This window comes from Bison bison, unplaced genomic scaffold (assembly GCF_000754665.1).
Source record: "Bison bison bison isolate TAMUID 2011002044 unplaced genomic scaffold, Bison_UMD1.0 scf7180017864270, whole genome shotgun sequence".
Classification (NCBI taxonomy): Eukaryota; Metazoa; Chordata; class Mammalia; order Artiodactyla; family Bovidae; genus Bison; species Bison bison.
The window spans coordinates 5,313,759-5,321,058 of NW_011494842.1; positions in this window are offsets into that span (position 1 = coordinate 5,313,759).

Genomic DNA, 7,300 nt, shown 5'->3' on the forward strand with positions numbered 1-7,300 from the left:
CATAAAGGAAAAAACAAAATGTGTTTATATAATTAAAAAGAAACAATAGACCCAGAAGAGTATCATAAATATATATATAAAATTTAAAATTCAGCCTCACAATTTATAAAGCAAGCACTAAAAAAACTACAATTAGAAGCTGTGGGTCTTTTTAAATTGCAGTTGGAGATTTTAACAAATCCCTGTCAAAATATGGAAGTTAGAAAATAAACAGATCTTAAATAGCAGAATATCAAATTATTCAGATCTCAATAAATAAGAAACTGAAGAGCTCTTCCAGATTATAAATGACTAAAGAGATAAGACAACTTGAGAAGTCCCTGGCAGTGCAGAAGTGAGGACTCCATGCTTTCAATGTGGGGGGTGGGGAGGTGTAGGTTCAATCTCTGGTTGGGGACCTAACATCCCCCAAAGCTGTGTAGCCAAATTAATTAATTCATTAAAAATAAAAAAGAGGTAAGACAACTTACTGAAATGCATGATTCTGGATTGCAGGGCAGAAGGTTGGGGATGGGAGACTTTGAGGATCTTTATTGGGAAAATTAGTGAAACTTAAATATGCACTGTGGATTAAATAATAGTATTACAACAAAATTAAAATATCTTGGATATTATTATTATTATGTATTTATATAAAAGAATATCCTTGCTGTTAGGAAATACACTGAAATATTTAGTAGTAAAGAAACATCTGTTTCAACTTAATCTAAAATATTAGGAAAAAATCTTAGAGAAAGGGGCAGAAACAGGGGAAAAAAAAAAAGCAAATATGAAAAAATGTTAAAAAACTTGAATCGGGAGGAAGTGTACATAGGAATCTTTGTACTAGTCTTATAACTTTTCTGTAAGTTTGAAATTACTTCAAAATAAAAAGTTTACACTTTTCATAAACAACTTTCAAGTTAAAATTATTAAGAATAATTCAAACTGAATAGAAATTAAATCAGTACATGTCAAAATATGTTAGATAAACTAAAGCAGAACTTAAAGATATTTTTTACCTTTAACTATACTTATCAGGAATAAAAAGATGTGAATAAAATGAGCTAACCATTCAACTCAAAACTTAAGATGGAGCTTCCCTGGTGGTCCAGTGGTTAGGAATCACACCTGAGAATGGAGGGGACATGGGTTCAATCCCTGGTGTGGGGAGATTCCACACGCTGCAGAAACACGAAGCCCGTGAGCCCCGACTACCGGGCCTCGAGCCCTAGAGCACATGCTCTGCGACAAGAGAAGCCCCAGCACTGCAGCAAAGAGAAGCCTCTGCTTGCCGCAACTAGAGAAAGCCTGCACGCAGCAGTGAAGACCCAGTGCAGCCAAAAATAAATACATGTTTTTTTAAGATGACTAGAACAAACCCAAAGAAGGAAGGAAATGATAGAGATAAGGACAGAGATTAGTGAAATAGAGAACAGAAAGCAATAAAGTTATTAATGAAAACAAAAGCCGGGTGTTTGAAAAGATACATATGTACCTTGTTCCAGAAAACAGAAGAACAAAATCTGCTCACCACATTGTATAAAGGAATTTTTACTGCAAAAATAAGTAAAGAAATAAAAGAAAAACAAATTTTATGTCCATCTTTATAAAAGTAAATATATACCCTAAGTAAAATATTATCTAAATAAAACCAACATTAATATGTAATTATAGGGTGATCAAACAGGGTTTATCACAAGAAGGCAAAAATGGTTCACATCAAAAATCTCTCAATATAATTCACTATGTTCGGAGATTAAGAGGGGAAATATATATAATGAAATAAATCAATCCTGGGAAACTATTTTTTTAATTTCAACATCTATTTATGATTTTTTTTTATTTTAAAAAACTCAGAAAACTAGGAATAAAAGAAAACCTACTTAATTTAGTGAAGGTTGTACTCAAAAACCTACAGAAAGGAGTTCTGTTTCTGGGAGGAAGAAATAGATGTATATTTCCTACTCCTCCTGCTAAGTACAGCCAAAAACCCCAGGCATCATATATAAGACAAACATAAGACTCAGAAAGGTAGAGATAAGAAGGCAAGCCATCTAGAAGGCCAAGATCTGAGGACTGGCCACACCATCCATGGGACGATACAGCAAGAAGGTACCATCTGCAAGCCAGGGAGAGAGTTCTTACCAGAAGCCTGTCATTCTGGCAGTCTGAGATCAGAATTGAGAAACTTAATTTCTGTTGGTTAAGCCACCCAATCGGAGGTATTTTGTTATGGCAGCTCAAGTAAATGTGCATATCAATAATTACGTTAAATGTAAACAGTCTAAATACATCAATTAAAAGAGATTGGAAGAGTTGACTTTTAAAAAGGTGTACCAAAGATATGCTAACTACGAGAAACTCAGTTCAAATACAGTCATACCTCATTTTGTTGCACTTCACCGCGTTGCATTTTGCAGATATTGTGGGGTTTTTTTTTTTTTTAACAGATTCAAGGTTTGTGACAACCCTGCGTCAAGCAAATCTATCAGCATCATTTTTCCAGCAGCATTATTTTTAAATTAAGATACATACATTGTTCTGTTAGACATAATGTTTTTGCACATGTGATAGACTATGGTATAGTGCAAATGTGAATTTATATGCACTAGAAACAAAAAAATTGTGACTTGCTTCATGGTGATATTGTTTTATTGCAGTGCTCTGGAACCAAATGTACAATATCCTGAGGTATGCCAGTATGTTAACAAAGGTCCCTCTGGACAAAGCTATGGTTTTTCCAGTAGTCATGTATGGATGTGAGAGTTGGACTAGAAAGAAAGCTGAGCGCCGAAGAATCGATGCTTTTGAACTGGGGCGTTGGAGATTTTTGAGAGTCCCTTGAACTGCAAGGAGATCAAACCAGTCTGTCCTAAAAGAAATGAGTCCCGAAAGGACTGATGCTAAAGCTGAAACTCCAATACTTTGGCCACCTGATGTGAAGAACTGACTCACTAGAAAAGACACTGATGCTGGGAAAGATTGAAGGCAGGAGGTGAAGGGGACGACAGGTTGGATGGTTGAATGGCATCACCAACTCAATGGACATGAGTTTCAGTAAACTCTGAGAGTTGTTGATGGACAGGGAGGCCTGGCATGCTGCAGTCCATGGGGTCGCAAAGAGTCGGACACGACTGAGTGACTGAACTGAACTGATGCCAGTACAGCAATATGCATGCATGCTAAGTTGATTCAGTTGTGTCTGACTCTTTGAGACCCTACGGACTGTAGCCCACCAGGCTCCTCTGTCCATGGGATTCTCCAGGCAAGAATACTGGAGTGGGTTGCCATGCCCTTCTCCAGGGGATCTTTCCCACCCAGGGACAGAACCCGAGTCTCTTATATCTCCTGCATTGACAGGCAGGTTTTTTTTACCACTAGCGCCACCTGGGAAGCTTCAGTATAACCAAACTGGTAGGCTAGAAGTAACATTTGCAAATCATATATCTGCTAAGGGATTAATATCTAGAATCTATTTTTTTTAACTTACATGATACATGTGGGGTGTCTGGTTTATTCGAATAGTCAGAATTCTCACCAAGTAGCAGAAACTTACTAGCTGGGAGCTGTGGAGCTGAACAGGGCAGGAATGTCCAAGTATCAGAAAATAAAAGGAGTTCAGCTCAGCAGCCAGGGAAGCGTTGGGGCCAAGCCAAGCCTCATAGAGCTCAGCCCCACTCATGGCTTCAGCAATATCCAGAATCTAAAAGCCACTACAATATTGTAAAGTAATTAGCCTCCAAATAAAATAAATAAATTTTTTAAAAATTCCTATAACTCAACAACAACAAACAAGACCATGCACAAAAACAACTAAAAAAATGGGCAAAAGACTTGAACAGACACATCTCTATAGATGTGGCCGACAAGCCTATCTAAAGACGTTCTACATTACTCCTCATCAGAAATGTGTAAATCAAAACCGCAGTGAAATACCACTGGGATGCGTTGATGTGCTCAGTCATGGCTGACTCTTTGCAACCCCATGGACTGTAGCCCGCCAGGTTCCTCTGTCCAAGGAATTTTCCAGGCAAGAATACTGGAGTGGGTTGCCACTTCCTTCTCCAACCATTAGGATACCTATGATTAAAAACAAGAAAAGAACAGATATTTGCACACTCATGTTCATAGCAGCACTATATACAGTTGTCAAGAGGTGGAAGCAACACAAACATCCATCAATGGATGAATGGATAAACAGTAGTATGTGGTAAATACATACAATGGAATATTATCCAGCTTTCACAAAGGAAAGAAATCTTATCATATGTGACAACATGGGTGAATTTTAAGAACACTGTGCTAAGTAAAATGTCAGCCACAAAAAGACAAGTACTGTATGACTTATATGGGTGTCAACCACAAATTGGCACTTGCCATCTGCCTCTACAAGGATTACATCATCTGCTGCTGCAGCTGCTGATTTTCAACACCTCTTGAAAGGAGTTCAGGGTGGAGAACAGAAATGAGGCACTCTGTGCTTAGGGAAAAGCTGGCAGGACAGGTCTTCAGACAGTTATCGTGATAGTGAAAGTGAAGTCGCTCAGTCCTGTCCGACTCTTTGCTACCCCATGGACTGTAGCCAACCAGGCTCCTCCGTCCATGGGATTTTCCAGGCAAGAGTACTGGAGTGGGTTGTCATTTCCTTCTCCAGGGGATCTGCCCAACCCAGGGATCGAACCCAGGTCTCCCGCATTGTAGGCAGACGCTTTACCGTCTGAGCCACCAGGGATCAGACAGTTACATATTTTCAGGAGCTGGTTTTATGAGTCCAATTCTTGTATCTCCTCATATCTAGAAAAGCACTAAAATCCTTCATGGGGATGACTGTTCCCTGTGACTAGCAGAAACCTTCTGCAAAAATATGTGCTTGCAGATGCAAGATAAGCTATATTGTAAGTGGCACCTAGATTTATTCCATGAGCAAATATGTGATTGTCATTGCTGTCTAAATCGTAGCTGTATATAGAAAACAGGACACACAAAACACAGAATCCAAGCAGCACACCAGTACCTGCTTGCCCGGCTCGTGTACCAAGGAGGGCACAGTGCTCTTGAGCTGGAATGTAGTGACATCACTGGCAGAGTTACATTTTTCATTTAATATGTACTACATAACCACCCTGCATACGGCAGAATATTAGGAGGCCTAGGGGTTATAAAGAATGACATTTAACCAGTGGGAAGACGTATCTCTATATTGCATTTAAAAATGAGAAGGGCAAGGTCTTTTCACAGTCTTTCAATGCCCCACTAGGAGAATCATCCATAAATCCCTAAATGTCCTAGAATAAAAATGAGTGCAAATAATTACTATGAAGTAATAAACACAAAGATGTATATAAGTCACTGTTGTATGTGCCAGGAGATACAATCTAAGAATTATCCTAGAGTCAAAATGAAAGTCAGAGCTACTGGCCTGCTCATCACTTCTTAAAACAATCTATCAGATATGTATCATTTTACAGCTGAGGAAACAGAAGCTTAGCAAGGGTAACTTGGCCAAACTTGATCAACTTTTAAACTGCTTTCTGTCTATGTTAGAAAATGCAATCTCAAGGTGTAAGCGCTGTGGTTCAGAATTAAAATATTAAATCAATTAAAATCTTTTCATAAAAAAAAAATAATGTGCTTGGTTGCAAGCACTCTCCTTTCATCAAAAATCACACATATGTACTGTCCTCCCCCCCCGCCCCCCGCCACCTCCCCCCACCCCGCCTCTTAGGAGCAGTTTCTCAGAGCTATCTGAGGCGCTGTCTCTCAGGCTACAGTCCTCATTTTGCCCCCAATAAAACTCAACTTGCAGCTTCCACATTGTGGATTTTTGTAAGTTGAGATGAGGTGTCTAAAGCAGTCAAATTCAGTAAAACATAAAGAAGCACAGTGGTCAGCAGGCGCTGGGGAGAGAGGGACACGGAGAATTGGTGTTTAAGGGGTACAGAAGCTCAGTTGTGCAAGATGAAGACATTTGAGCAATTTGTTACACAAATATGCAACAAGTGAACGTGCCTAACACTGAAACTTATACTTTAAAGTGGTTAAAATGGTCGATTTTACATTAAATGTTTACCACAATTTTTAAAAATTGGCTATATTTCTCTGTACCAATAATAACTAACTTGAAAGTAAAATTACAATAAGACACCAATCCCTATCACAACAAAATCTCTAAAATGTCCAAGAGTTAACCAGCCATACCCTGGTCACTATGAAAAAGTGAATTTTTAAAAACATAATAAGTTCCCTCGTGGCCTAGTGGTTAGGAATCTGCTTTTACTGCCAAGGCCCCAGGTTCAATCCCTGGGTGGGAAACTAAGATCCTACAAGCTCCATGGTGCAGCGAAAAAGCATCTAAGAGCAAATAAGTCATTTGAATGAATGAGGACATACCCTCTGCTTTTTCGTGGGATGACCTGACGAGAAAAGGAAATCAATTCTCCCCACGTTGCTGTATATATTCAGTATAACCTCAATCAAAATTCTACTTTAATTCTGAGAACTCAGTAAACTTACTGTGAACTAAGTAGGAGAAAAAAGGAAGATTCAGAAAGAGTTACAGAGCCTTGCGGGGGAAGGGGTGGAGAAGGGAGTGTTCCACCCAGTCTCCCAGCAGGAAAGTACAAACCTGGTCTTGCTACTGAGGTCTTGTCCAAGGCCAGAGAAACCCAGGCTTTGCATCTCCCACACACACACACCCACACGCCCCGACCTTGGCTTCTTTCCTTCACATTGTAAACTGTGCTGACCCCCTCCCTCTGCCTTCTGGCCCCGCCCTCTGTATGCTCCACCAGCAGGTCTGTATGACATCACAGGATTCCTGCTCCCTGGCCTCTCCTGCTTTCAGCCTCACCCAGAGAGGAAGGGAAGAGAGGGAGGTCAGGGTTTTTATTCCCTTGGCTCTCACCCTCCAAGGTCACCTTAGGCCAGCTGTTTCTCTGGGCTGAAGGGCATCTGCTGGCAAGGCGGGTACGCTACAGGATTCATCCTCCTCTGGGTTCTGACATCCCCTCCCATTGCGGGCGGGGCTAGGCTGGTGCTACTGTCCTGTCCTCCAGCCGCTTCCTTGTAAACAGACTCTCCTTGAACTATCCTGGTTGAGGGCCCTGAAATAAGAGACATTTGAAAGTGACAATGAAAGTCACTTATGTCTTCATTCCCTGCCCTGCTTAGAAGCCTCCCTCTTTAGAAGCCTCATGTGCAACAGAAAAGAGGGAGAGACAGGGTCAGGAGACTCAGTGAGTCCGGGTCTAGGAGTACACTCTGAACTCGGGGCCTCTTGCTGCAGATCGGAAGAGCCAGTCTGGCCAAGAGGTGGCCA